At 37.7% G+C, this 14,457-nt stretch overlaps 1 pseudogene across 1 annotated transcript; it reads right to left on the reverse strand.

Annotated features, from left to right (window-relative positions):
* Positions 1-10,891: 10,891 nt before the first annotated feature.
* Positions 10,892-11,489, reverse strand: LOC309804886 (COMM domain-containing protein 2-like; annotated as a pseudogene). The gene has a single exon. The product of its transcript is annotated as a COMM domain-containing protein 2-like (transcript).
* Positions 11,490-14,457: the final 2,968 nt, after the last annotated feature.

Raw genomic sequence — 14,457 nt, forward strand, 5'->3', positions numbered from 1 at the left:
TCCCAGGGTCATGCTTCTCAGACTGGGGACCTGAAGAGGACAAGCCAACCCAAACCAAAAGCAGGGGTGTGGACAACTCAGAGTCTTCAAAAGATGATGGGGCCCAAGGAATCAGATGCTGAGTCATCCTGATAAACCCCAGATCCCAAGGCATAGCCCTATGCAGCTTAGCTGTTGGCTGGATGGCATTTTAAGCCTTAATTATTATTCTATTTTATACTTGCAGCCTCAGAGCCTTGCTAGTAAAGTGCTTTCAAATGTTTGGGAAGTCAGTTGCATTCAAGTTTATCCTCTTACTGTTTGGTTGACAGGAACTATTTGTAAACGGAGCACCCTGCCAGTTACCAGCATTTATTTGCAGTTATATCACGAATGTTTTTCAAACTTGTGTTTATCTATAATTTGACACATCAAGAGGACTTTTGCTCTTGGCCCGAGCTCCTGCCAAGGCAAATGGTGATGTGTTAATGTTACTTTCATCAGACCTTCACACACCTAATGGCTGACTCTCATATCTCCCTGGCATCAGGGTTACCCAAACTGATGTTAAGAGAGCAACTGAACACATATGTGATAAATAGGAGAGCCCAAGTAAGAGAAAAGGGGGTGGCATGGGGGGCAAGCTCTGCTTGGAGTAATGTTTTAAATAAAGGGCTGTTTTCAGAGAAGCTGGCTCTGACATCCACAAAGGCAATTTGGCAAAAGACCTAGTTACTGTCTCATCCACCTCCTTACTGATTATGATGATTGCTCTCTGCTTTGTTGTTAAACTCAGAGGAAGATATGTCGGCACCTGAAAGGCAGCTGTTTCACTCGGCTTGCTTACCCACCATTTCAGTTAAGCCCTGGGAAATCCTACCTTGGCCGATTTGTGGAGAAAAGCTCTCCATAGGAAAGATAAATGCTTTTTGTGAAGGATCCTGAAAATCATAGTACTTCATAGCTGGAAGGAGACCCTCAGAGATGATCTAGTCCAAAACCCAGCTTATCTAATTCATGTATTCATTCAACAAATATTTGCCAAGCTCCTTCCACATGCCAGGTACTATTCAACTCGATGGGGAAATATTGAGAACAAAACAGACAAGGCTCCTCTTTTATGGAGCAAGCAAACAAAGAGCATAATTTCAGGGAGTCTTAGTCTCTATGAAGAAGACAAAAATAGGATAATGTGGGGCCTCCCTGGTGGCGCAGCGGTTGAGAGTCCGCCTGCCGATGCAGGGGATGCGGGTTCGTGCCCGGTCCGGGAGGATCCCATATGCCGCGGAGCGGCTGGGCCCGTGAGCCATGGCTGCTGAGCCTGCGCGTCCGGAGCCTGTGCTCCACAACCGGAGAGGCCACAGCAGTGAGAGGCCCGCGTACCGCAAAAAAAAAAAAAAAAAAAAAAAAAAAAAGTAGGATAATGTGATAAAGAGTGATTGGAGAAGTGGTTCTTTCAACAGGCAGAGCTGGAGAGGAGGCAATACTGGAGCTGAGATTAAGTGACAAGAAACTGGCCAAGCAAAGATCTTTGGGAAGGCAGACAGAGGAAAGTGCGGGTGCACAGGCTCTGGGAGAGAACAAGTTTTGCATGCCAGAGAACCGAAAGCTGCCCATGAAACGGAAGCTTACAAGGTGAAGTTGGGGAAGAGCAGGGACCAGGTCAGGTAGGGGCCTGGGAATGATGATAAGGCAAGAAGAGTAAAGGGACTGACTGTCTGTCATATAGTACAGGTCTCTCCCCCCGACTCAGAATTTTTTACCTAACTCATGTAGTCCCTAAAACAAAAGCCACCATCCTTTCTCTCATTATATTTTCCCACCAGATATGTGCCCTAGGAGACATAGGATATGGAAAAATATGCCTTGGCACAACACAGAGAGATTAATATTAATTAATATGTCACTCACATAATGAAAATCACTTGATTAAAACGATCTCTCAGCCTGAGATGTTTTATGTGCTTGTTTCTCCATATGTCTTTTTTTTTAGGAGAAGAAAATCTCTATTTCCAGCATTTCCCAAAATTCACCAATTTGTGAGTCATCTTTGGAGCTCATGCCATATCCATGTCCCATCTTTACTATTTTCTACTTAATATTTTTGTTTAAGCTGACTTACTGTTTTATAATTTTTCCTCCTTCCCCAATCAATAACATTCATAAAATTATCAGTTTGATGTGCTAATTTTTTATTTTATTACATATAAAATAATTATATATTTAAAGTTTAAGAGTTCTGACTTTTGTACCACCTAAAATCATACCCTATGGGTAAAATTTTTAGGGGAAAAACCCCAATCCTGTGTCCAACAGGGGCATGGTGTCTCAGAAGGTTAGGGATATAAGCATTCTCTCTCTGTTTCTACCTTTTATTTTTGTTCCTGACATAAACATTTATGCCAACTTTCAATTGCTGCTCTTATCTCAATGATAGAATATACAAAATCTCCAGAATGCCTTATTTCTGAAAAACATAGGATTCCTAAATGAGAATAAGTAACACAACCACCAACTCTCTTGGAAAGTGCCACCCACTTTCAGGTGGTGGCTGTAGAAGAACAGGGGAGAAGACAGGCATCCCCTCTGGAAAGCCCTATCAAGTGGCAGAGGTACATGCATGCCACAGACCCAGCAGAGCAAAACGTATCCACAGGCAATATTTGCCAAAACCAAGCTCATTTTAAAAATCATTACTTAAATCTTTATTTTAAAAAAATTTACATAAGTAAAGAGAACAGTATAGTGACCACTCATGCACCCATCAACCACTTTCAAGAATTATCAACTGACGGCCAACCTTGTTTACTCTATGCTCACACCCATTGCTTCCTCCCCAGTGGATTATTGTAAGGCAAGTCACAGACATTGTTTTATTTTATCTGTAAATATTTCAGTATGTGCCTTTAAAAGGAGTCTGATTTTGACTATAATCCCAATACTCTAATCACAATACTAGTATCACACTTAACAAAATTAATAATTCTCTAAATATCATAAAATGGCTAGTGTTCAAAACATATTTTTTTAGAGTTGTTTTGTTCAAATCAGGATCCAAACAAGATCCACATAATCCATCTGATTGGTATATTTCATAAGTCATTTTAAATCAATAACACTTCCCCCCACCCAACTTCCCCTTGCCTTTTTCTTGCAACTTTTTTCAGTGAAAGAAACCAGACCATTGTCCTAAAGAATTTCCCGTATTCTGGACCTTTTGTGGTTGCATCCTTGGACTGTGTGTAACAGAGTCCTCTGTTCTCCAGTTGTCCTACCAATTGGTGTTTAACTCTACAGCTGCTCTGTCCAAAACAGCAGCCACTCACCACGTGCCTGTTGAGCACCTGAAATGTGGTTAGTCTGAATGGAGATGTTCTGTAAGTGTAAAATACACACCAGATTCCAAAAACAGTACAAAAAAGTAAAATATTTCATTAATAATGTTTATATTGATTATATGTTGAAATAACAGCACCTTGTTTATATTGGGGCTGAATAAAATATATTATTAAATTAATTTCTACCTGTTCCTTTTTATTTATTAATGTGGCAACTAGAAAAATTTTAATCACATGTGTTGCTTACATAGTTCACATAGTTACATAGTTCATAGATCTTTCAGTGAGAATATTTCATATACTACAAGGGGGTACATAGAAAGACTGGTTACCTCTCTTTTTCTGTGGTAAGAACGATCAGTGTAGTCAGCCTGATCCATCCATTCTCAAATTACCTATCAGCCTCTCACCTAACAGTTTTAGCAGCAATTGATAACTATCATCTTAATGAGGGTTTCTTGCCCTCAGCACTATTAGCATTTTGGGCAAGATAATTATTTGTTGGGGCTGCCCTGTGCATTGTAGGATGTATAGCAGCATCCCTAGTCTCTGCCTGCTAGATGCCAATAGTATCTCTCCCTGCCTCCAGTTGTGACAATAAAAATGTCTCTAGATATTGCCAAATATGACCTGTGGGGCAAAATCACCTTCCCTACCATCCCACCTCCATCCCCAATTTGAAAATCACTGGTCTAGAGCCCTTATCTCAGTGGAGCCAAACACAAATTCAACCTTTTCAGTGAAGTCTTCCCCTAACACCATCTTCCTACAACCAAAAATCAACCCCTTCAACTCTGTATTTCCCTAGCACTCTGTGACATTCTAGTAGCATTTATTGCATTATTTTACAATTGTTTGGGTCTGTTCCCTTCCCTAGAATGTGAGCTCCTCAAGGGCAGCCTCCACACCTTTGTATTCGTACTGTCTGAAAGAGTATCTTAATGTAGGGCTCAATGGATGAAATGCCTAATCAAGGCAAGAGGCCAGAACCTCTGAGTTCCCTGATCCCACTAAGAAGAAAAGCATGACTGCCCATCTGATTGCTCAGGAACCATTTCTGAAGTTTGCCTATTAGAGGGCCCTTGTGTCGAATGTACTGTTTGTGAGAAGAAGTTTGGAGTCAGACCTGTCATTATAATTGAGAATTTATTCATTCGTTCAAGAAACATACTGAGCACCAACTACTGGACAAACATTTTTTCCCTCAAAATTAGAGATAGGTGAAGAACAAGCCAGAAAAGGTACTCCCTGAAAAAGCTATATCCTAATGCTAGGGGGATGTGCCTGAGGTGTCAATAAACAAATACACAAATAAATACATAGATAAACAAGATAATCTCAATTTGGGATTATAAGTGTATAAAGAAAATAAACAACATTATATGATAAAGAGTACAGAATGGGAAACAATTACTTTTAGATAGAGAAAGAATGAGGTGGAGAAAGCCATGAACAAAACAGGGAAGGGCATTCCAGGCAGAAGAAAGAGCAAATGCCAGGACTCTGCAATAGAAAAGAGCTAGATGTGTTCAAATAACAGATTGCAGGTCAGGGCGACTGGAGCACACTGAGAGGGACATGTGGAACAAGACAGCTCAGAAGCATGGGCAGGACAGTGTAGACCACGGGCAAGTTTTGGACTTTAAGAATGAGAAGACGGTGTTGAATAGCTTAGGAAATAGATTTGGGGACTTCCCTGGTAGCACAGTGGTTAAGAATCCGCCTGCCAGTGCAGGGTTTGAGCCCTGGTCCGGGAAGATCTCACATGCCGTGGAGCAACTAAGCCTGTGTGCCACAACTACTGAGCCTGGGCTCCAGAGCCCCCGAGCCAGAACTACTGAAGCCCGCGCACCTACAGCCCATGCTCCGCAACAAGAGAAGCCACCGCTATGAGAAGCCCGCACACGGTTACGAAGAGTAGCTCCCGCTCGCTACAACTAGAGAAAGCCCGCACACGGCAGTGAAGACCCAATGCAGCCAAAAATAAAATTAATAAATAAATTAATTTTTTTAAAAAAGAAAATAGATTTGAATTACACAATTTACATTTAAAAAAGAATAGCTTTATTGAGATATAATCCATGTACTATAAAATTCATCCTTTTTAAAGTGTACTGTTTAGTAGTTTTCTGTGTTCACAGAGTTGTGCAGCCATCACCACTATCTAATTTTAGAATATTTTCATTACCTCAAAAAGAAACCCCACTCCCCATTCTCTCTTACCCCCAGACCCTGGCAACTACTGACCTACCTTCTCTGTGGATTTGCCTATTCTATATATTTCACATAAATGAAAACATATAATAAATATGTGGCCTTTTGTGTCTGGTTTCTTTCACTTAGCATAAAGTTTTCAGTGTTCGTTTATGTTGTAGCATGTATCAGTACTTTGTTTCTTTTTATGGCTGAATAATACTGCATTCTATGGATATACTACTTTTATTTATCCATTCATCTGTTGATGGACACTTGGGTTGTTTTCATTTTTTGTCTATTATGAAAAGTGCTACTATAAACCTTCGTATAAAAGTTTTTGTGTGGACATTATTGTCATTTCTCTTGGGCATATGACTAAGAATGGAATTATTGAGTCCTGTGGTAACTCTGTGCTTAACGTTTCAAGGAATTGCTGGACCATTTTTCCAAAATGACTAAACAATTTTACAATCCCACCAGCAACATATGGTTCACCTCCACATCCTTGCCAAGACCTGTCATTGTTTGTTTTTTTAGCCATCTGAGTGGAATAGAGGAGTATCTCGTGATTTTGATTTGCATTTTCATAATGACTAATGATTTGAGGATATTTCCAAGTACTTCTTGGACATTTTTACATCTCCTTTGAAAAGAATGCCCATTCAAACTTTTTGCCCATTTTTAATTGGGTTATCTGTCTTTTTATTTTTGAGTTGGAAGAGTTCTTTATATTTTCTAGATACAAATCTTTTATTGGATATATAATTTGCAAATATTTCTCCTCATTCTGGAAGTTGTCTTTTCACTTTCTTGATGGTATCCTTTGAAGCACAAAAGTTTTTAATTTTGATGAAGTCCTATATTTCCTTTTGTCTCTTGTGCTTTTGGTGTTATATCTAGTAAGGCTTTGTCTAACCTAAGGTCACAAAGATTTACTCCTGTATTTTCTTGTAAGAGTTTTGTTTTAACTCTTACATTTAGGCCTATGATCCACTTGAATTAATTTTTGTATGTTGTGTGAGAAAAAGGTCCCACTTCATCTTTTGCATAAAGTTATCTAGTTGCCCCAACACCATTTGTTAAAAAGATTATTCTTTTCCCATTCAATGGTCTCGGCACCCTTATCAAAAATCAGTTGAGGGCCTCCCTGGTGGCGCAGTGGTTGAGAGTCCGCCTGCCGATGCAGGGGATACGGGTTCGTGCCCCGGTCTGGGAGGATCCCATATGCCGCGGAGCGGCTGGGCCCGTGAGCCATGGCCACTGAGCCTGTGCGTCCGGAGCCTGTGCTCCGCAACGGGAGAGGCCACAACAGTGAGAGGCCCGCGTACAGAAAAAAAAAAAAAAAAAAAAAAAATCAGTTGACAATAAATGTGAGAGGTTATTTATGGATTCTCAATTCTGTTCCATTACCTATATGTCAATCTTATGCCAGTACCACATGGTCTAGATTACTATAGATTTGTAGTAAGTTTTGAAATTGAGAAGTGTGCGTCTCCCAGTTTTGTTCTTCTTTTCAAGATAATTTTGGTTATCCTGGTTCTCTTATACTTCCACAAGAATTTTAGGCTCAGCTTTTCAATTTCTGAAAGGAGGCCAACCGAAATTTTGGTAGAAATAGTGTTGAATCTGAAGATTAATTTGGGGAGTACTGTCATCGTTAAGTCTTTCAAACCAAGAAAATAGGATGATTTCTCTTTTATTTATGTCTTCTTCAATTTCTTTAGACAATGTTTTGTGCTTTTCACTATGCATGTTTTGCACATCTTTTGTTAAGATTATTCTTAACTATTTTATTCCTTTTGATGCTATTGGAATTTTAAACATTTCATTTTGGATTGTTCATTAGTGTATAGAAACACAATTGATTTTCATATACTGATCTCATACCTACAACCTTGCTGAACTCATTTACTAGCTCTATAGTGTGTGTGTCTTTTTTTTCTTTTTTTTTTCCTAATTGCCTTGGCTAGAATTCCTATAACAGTGTTGAATAGAAGTGGAAAGAGTGGCATATTTCTCTTGTGCATTACCTTAGGGGTAAAGTTTTAAGTCTCTCACTATTAGGTATGATTTAGAAGTGTGTATTTTACAGATGTCCTTTATCAAGTTGAAGAAATTACCTTTGATTGCTACTTTGTTAGGTATTTTTATCACAAAAGGGTATATAGTATTTTGTCAATGGCTTTTTGGAGTCAACAGTATTACCATATGTTTTTTGTTATTTATTCCCTTAATATGATGTATTACATTGATTGACTTTACTGTGTTGATTCAATTTTGTATTTGCATTCTTGGGACAAGTCTCACTTGGTCATGGTTGTATAATCCTTTAAATATGTTGCTAGATTCAGCTTGCTAGTATTTTGTTAAGGATTTTTGCATTTATATTCATAAGGGATATGGTCTGTGGTTTTCTTGTGATGCCTTTGTCTGGTTTTGGTATCAGAGTAATACTGGTTTCATAGAATATATTAGGCAGTGTTCCCTCTTGTTCTATTTTTTTCTAAGAGTTTGCAAAGGATTAGTATTCTTTTTTAGACATCTGGTAGATTTCAATAGTGAAGCCATCTGGGCCTGGGTTTCTCTTTGTGAGAGTTTTTTTTTATTATTACTAATTCATTCTATTTACTTATTATAGGTCTGTTCAGATTGTCTATTTCTTCTTGAGTCAGCTTTGGTAGTTTGTGTCTTTCTAGGAATTTGTCCATTTTTCCTGTGTTATCTATTTTGTTAGCATACAATAATTCAAACTATTCCCTTATAATACTTTTTATTTCTGTAAGTTCAGTAGTGATGTCCCCTCTTTCTCTCCTGAGTTGAGTAATTTGAGTCCTTCTTTTTTTTTTCTTGTTCAGTCTGGCTAAAAGTTTGTCAATTTTATTGATTTTTCAAAGAATCAACTTTTGGTTTCATGGAGTTTTTTTCTATTGTTTTCTAATGTTTTTTTCACTACCTTCCACACTCATCTGAATTATTTTCTTCCTTCTGCTAGCTTTGGGTTTAGTTTGCTGTATTTTTGTAGTTTCTCAAAGTGGCAGTTTAGGCTATTGATTTAAGATCTTTTTTAATATAAGAAATTACATGTAAAATTTCTATCTAAGCACTACTTTTGCTTTATCCCATAAGTTTTAGAATGCTCTGTTTTCATTTTCATTAATCTCAAAGTCTTTTCTTATTTCTCTTGTGATTTCTTCTCTGACCCATTGTCTATTTTAAGAGCATGTTGTATAATTTCCACATATTTGTGAATTCCCCAAATTTCCTTCTGTTATTAATTTTTAATTTCAATCTATCATAGTTTGAGAACATACTTTATATGTTTTAAATCCTTCTAACATTTTTTTGGCTTGTTTTGTGGCTTAAAGTATGGTTTATCCTAGAGGATGCTTCATGTGTGCTTGAGAAGAATGTCTGTTATACAGCTATTGAGTGTTCTATAAATATGTTAAGTGTCTAGTTGGCTTATAGTGTTATTCAAATCTTCTATTTCCTTTGATTTTCTATGTGGTTGTTCTAGCTATTATTGAATGTAGGGTATTGAAGTCTCCAATTATTATTGTTCAATTGTCTATTTCTCCTTGCACTTCTGTCAGTTTTTGCTTCATGTATTTTCAGCTCTGTTGTTAGGTGATATGTTTGTAATTTTTATGTCTTTTTCCTTATGGATTGACACCTTTGTCATTACAAAATCTCCTTCTCTGTTTCTATGACACTTCTTGTCTTAAAGTCTATTTTGTCTCATTTTAGGATAGTCGTCCCTCCCATCCCCATCCCCAGTTATCTTTGGTTATTCTTTGCATGATATCTCTTTTTATATCATTTTTTCAATCTATTTATGTATTTGAAGCTAAATATGTCTCTTTTAGACAGAATACAGTTGGACAATGTTTTATAAAATCCATTTGCCAATCTCTGCCTCTTGATTAGAGTGTTTAGTTCATTTTGCTATTTGTTTTCTATATGTTTTATATCTTTTTTGTTCCTCTAGTCCTCTGTTATTTCCTTCTTTTGTGTAAAATAGATATTTGCTAGTATACCATTTTAATTCCCTTGAGATACACACACACACACACACACACACACACAACTTTGAGATTAATGATAATGAAAACACAGCATCCCAAAATTTACAGGATGAAGTGAAAGCAGTACTCAGATAGAAATTTTACCTGTTAACTCCTTATATTAAAAAAGATCTTAAATCAATAGCCCAAACTGCCATTTGAGAAACTACAATATATATTTGTATATATATATATATATTTTCAACTTTATAAGGAAGAAGGGATATTTATTTGGAATGGTCTCTCTTTGCCCTCTTTGTACTTTATTCAAACAAAATTATTAAAATTATAATTTATAACCAGATAATTAAGAATTGATTACATTATGCCTGCATCCATTGTTTATAAATGTAAATAACATTGTGTCACTTTTTTTTTTTAGCTGTGCCACGCAGCTTGTGGGATCATAGTTCCCCAACCAGGGATTGAACCTGGGCCCTGGCAATGAAAGTGCCAAGTCCTAACCACTGGACCGCCAGTGAATTTCTACTGTGTATCTCTCAGATGCTTTGGTTAACAGGAAAAAAAGCAGTCCTTGATAAAATGCAATATTTTCACACAAATTTGTGTACCATTTAAGTTTATTAGCCATGGCAACTTAAACTTAAGCAACATAGTAAGTACTTATTATATTCACATGCAAAGAAAAATGCATGAACTGCCTAAACGATATAGAATTAAAAAGAATTAACATTTACTTCCAACTATTCTGTGGCTATTAACATCATGTGGTGCCTCTAAAGGTCAAAAACAATAAGCTGTCTAGAAATATTCAGAATAGTAATAGTATTACATCGTGAATTTTATTTTCAAATTTAGGTCAATAAGAAGGAAAATAATAAAGTTAAGTAGTCAAAAGAAGGATCTAAAAAAGTATAGTCATTTATATAAACAGAGGATTTGAAAAGTATATATTCACTTCCAGTTGATTCAATCCTATTTACACATTTAAAATAGAAAATACATGTTTTGTTTTGTTTTGTTTTGTTTTTGGCCATGCTGCGAGGCTTGCAGGATCTTAGTTCCCCAACCAGGGACTGAACCCCAGCCATCGCAGTGAAAGTGCTGAGTCCTAACCACTGGACCACCAGGGAATCCCCAAAATATATCTTAATTGTCAAGAAGCTGAAGACATTTAGCACCAGGAAAGGAACTTTACTTAGCCTTTGATCATGACCTCAATTTCTTGACATAGGAAAAGAAATTTTATGAAATCTCTATGTATTTATCGCTATCAAAAGAGTTTTGAAAAGTAACTGCTACATATCATCAATTCACACGCGATTCAAAGGGAAGAAAACCTTAAAACTGGGACTACTTGACATTGCGCACAGCTCTCCTACGGTGGTCTGTTTTCATCTCCTTCAAGGCTTGCTCCAGTTGCTGAACCAAATGGAGCAGGGTGGCTGGGTGTGTCTGCAGAACTTGGGTGTTATGATCTCCATTCTATTAAGGTGGAGCTTTATAGTCACTGTTGGTTTAATCTGTTGCCTGAGGCTTCTGCTTGCAAGCTGTACATCTAGTCGCCATTCAAGGGCTGTGGTAACTGGGGAGGTCTGGTGCTGATTCACTCAGGATAGTTCTGATCTCCTTTCTGTTGTCCAGATAAAGCTGAAGCAACAGTTTGTTCAATTCTTCAGAGAATCACAGAACAAAAACAGTCTTGGAAATCCAGTTCACAAATCATAAGCTTTGAACTTTCAGTGAGGAGGTATATTAATTCTTCCACACCATGTTGGACAGTGTCACTACTCACGCTGAGCTTTCTCGCAGCGCCTTCATAGATCTTGGGGTTCGAGCCTCACCTCAGGAACTCTATCACAATTCGCCCAAACTCAGAGACCACCGTGCTGTCCACTTGAGGCAGGAAGGCCAGGCGCTCCTTGTGCTCCTCCAACAGGTCCAGTGGCATCTTCACCGGGCGGCCGATTTCATCCATATTTTTTTTAAGTTAGTCTTAGTGGTTGCCCTGGCATGTTATTTTTTAAATTAATTAATTGATTGATTAATTAATTTATTTATTTTTGGCTGTGTTGGGTCTTCGTTTCTGTGCGAGGGCTTTCTCTAGTTGCGGCGAGTGGGGGCCACTCTTCATCGCGGTGCACGGGCCTCTCACTGTGGCGGCCTCTCTTGTTGCGGAGCACAGGCTCCAGACACGCAGGCTCAGTAGTTGTGGCTCACGGGCCTAGTTGCTCCACAGCATGTGGGATCTTCCCAGACAAGGGCTCGAACCAGTGTCCCCTGCATTGGCAGGCAGATTCTCAACTACTGCGCCACCAGGGAAGCCCTGCCCTGGCATCTTAACTTAAAACAATTTAGTTCAGATTAATACCAACTTATTTTCAATAGTATGTGAAAAAGCTGCTCAAATAAATAAAATTCCTTTCCCCCTCTTCATGCTATTATTGCCATACAAATTACATGTTTACACATTATAAGCACATCAATAGTTTTATAATTATTGCTTTATGCAGTGTTTTTAAAATCAGATAAGAGAAAAAAATTACAAACAAAAATACATTTATACTTTCTTTTATATAATATTTATCTATGTAAATGGTAACTATGTAGTTACCATTACTGGTGCTCTCTAAATCTTGTGAATTCAGTTTACTGTCTAGTGTCCTTTTATTTCAGCCTGAAGGACTTCCTTTAGTATTTCTTGTAGGGCAGGTCTGCTAGTAATAAATTCTCTGTTTTTATTTTTCTGAGAATTACTTAATTTCTCCTTTGTTACTGAAGGATAATTTTCTGGTCACAGAATTCCTAATAGATAGTCTTTGTTTTGGCACGTTGAATATGTCATCTCACTGCTTTCTGGCCTCCAAAATTCTGAAGAGAAATCAGTTTTAATTATTACTGAAGATCCCTAGAACATGATTGGTTGTTTTTCTCTTGCTACTTTCAAGATTTTCTCTTTGTCTTTCAACAGTTTCACTATGATATATTTAGGTGTATATCTCTTTGAGGTTTTCCTACTTGGATTCATTGAGCATCTTGAATATGTAGGTTAATGATTTTCACCAAATTTGAGATTTTGGCTATTGTTTATTCAAATATTCTTTCTTCCCCTTTCTCTTTCTCCTCTCCTTCTAGGATTCCCATTTTGGTAGGTTTGATGTTTCCTACAAGATTCTGAGGCTCTGTTCATTTTTCTTCATTCTTTTTCCTTTCTGTTCCTCAAAATAGTTAATCTCAATTGATGTATCTTCAAGTTTGCTGATTCTTTCTTTTGCTGGCTGAAATATGCTCTTGAGCTCCTCTAGTGAATTATTCATTTAAGTTATTTTATTTTTCAACTCCAGAATTTTTATTTTTTAAATTAATTTCTACCTCTATATGGATATTCTTTATTTTGGAAATATAATTTTTATACTTTACTTTTTACGCAGCTTCTTTTATTTCTTTGAACTTTGTATAGTAGCTGCTTTAAGGTATTTATCCAGTAAGCCCAATGTCTGAGATTCCTCAGGGACAGTTTGTATTGACTTCCTTTTTTCTTGTATATGAGCTGTACTTTCCTGTTTCTTTGCATATATTGTGATTTTGTGGAAAACTGAACATTTAAAATAAGGTATGTAACAACTCTAGAAATCAGATACTACTCTCCTCCCAGAGTTTCTCATTGCTGCTGTTCACTTAGTGACATTTCAGAATTAATTCTTTGAAGTCTGTATTCTTTATTGTGTGGGACCGCTGAAGTCTCTACTTGGTTAGCTTAGTGTTCAGCTAATGACTGGACAGAGATATCCTTAAATGCCTTGAAATAATATGTCCCTCAGCCTTCACCAGAGGTTCTGTGTGTTTGTTGGGGCATTCTGTCAACACTCCAACAGGCAGTTGACAACTCTGCCTTAGCCTTCACTTACTGATTGTGCAGATCATCAGGGTCAGACAGATGTGTGATTGGGGTCTTCTCATGTCTTTCCTGGGCATGTGTACTGCCCTTCACATATGCATGGCCTTCTAGATTCCCAGGAATATGTCATAGCTTTTTAAAAAAAAAAAAAAAATTATTTATTTATTTATTTATTGGCTGCATTGGGATTTCATTGCTGCGCGCAGGCTTTCTCTAGTTGTGGCGAGCAGGGGCTACTCTTAGTTATGGTGCACAGGCTTCTCATTGTGGTGGCTTCTCTTGTTGCAGAGCACAGGCTCTAGGCATGCGGCCTTCAGCAGTGTGGCACATGGGCTCAATACTGTGGCTCGTGGGCTCTATCTAGAGCACAGGCTCAGTAGCTGTGGTGGCACACGGGCTTAGTTGCTCTGTGGCATGTGGGATCCTCCCGGACCAGGGCTCAAACCCGTGTCCCCTGCATTGGCAGGCGGATTCTTAACCACCGTGCCACAAGGGAAGTCCCTGTCATAGCTTTTAAAATTCCCCTATGGACAGCTCATTCCACAATTTTTCCTTTAAAGATTTTTGGCTGTCAGTCCCTTGTTAGCTTCAACTGATATTGCCACCACAGGCAACTGTGATGTTAAACAATTGCCATTGACTGTTTTTAACAAATTCCCTAGGGATACAGCTGTTCACAAAGACCAGAGGTCTCATCAGCCAAATACAGACAGTCACTAAGATTGGAGCATTTTTTTGGACATTAAAAAAAAATTCAGGTTTATTGTGGCATATTCACACACAATGAAATCCACTCTTTTTATTTTTTATTGAAGTATAGTTGATGTACAAAGTTGTGTTAGCTTCAGATGTACAGCAAAGTGATTCATATATATATGTATATATGTATATATATATATATAGACACACACACACATATATATATTATATATATATTTTTTGAATTAGAGTTTTCTCCAGCTAGTTGTCCAGGAGTGTGATGAAGAAAGGAAAAGGGGATGAGGAAAAGTAATAGGGGAAT

The sequence above is a fragment of the Mesoplodon mirus genome (genome assembly GCF_964341445.2).
Source record: "Mesoplodon mirus genome assembly, chromosome: 5".
NCBI classification, from domain to species: domain Eukaryota; kingdom Metazoa; phylum Chordata; class Mammalia; order Artiodactyla; family Ziphiidae; genus Mesoplodon; species Mesoplodon mirus.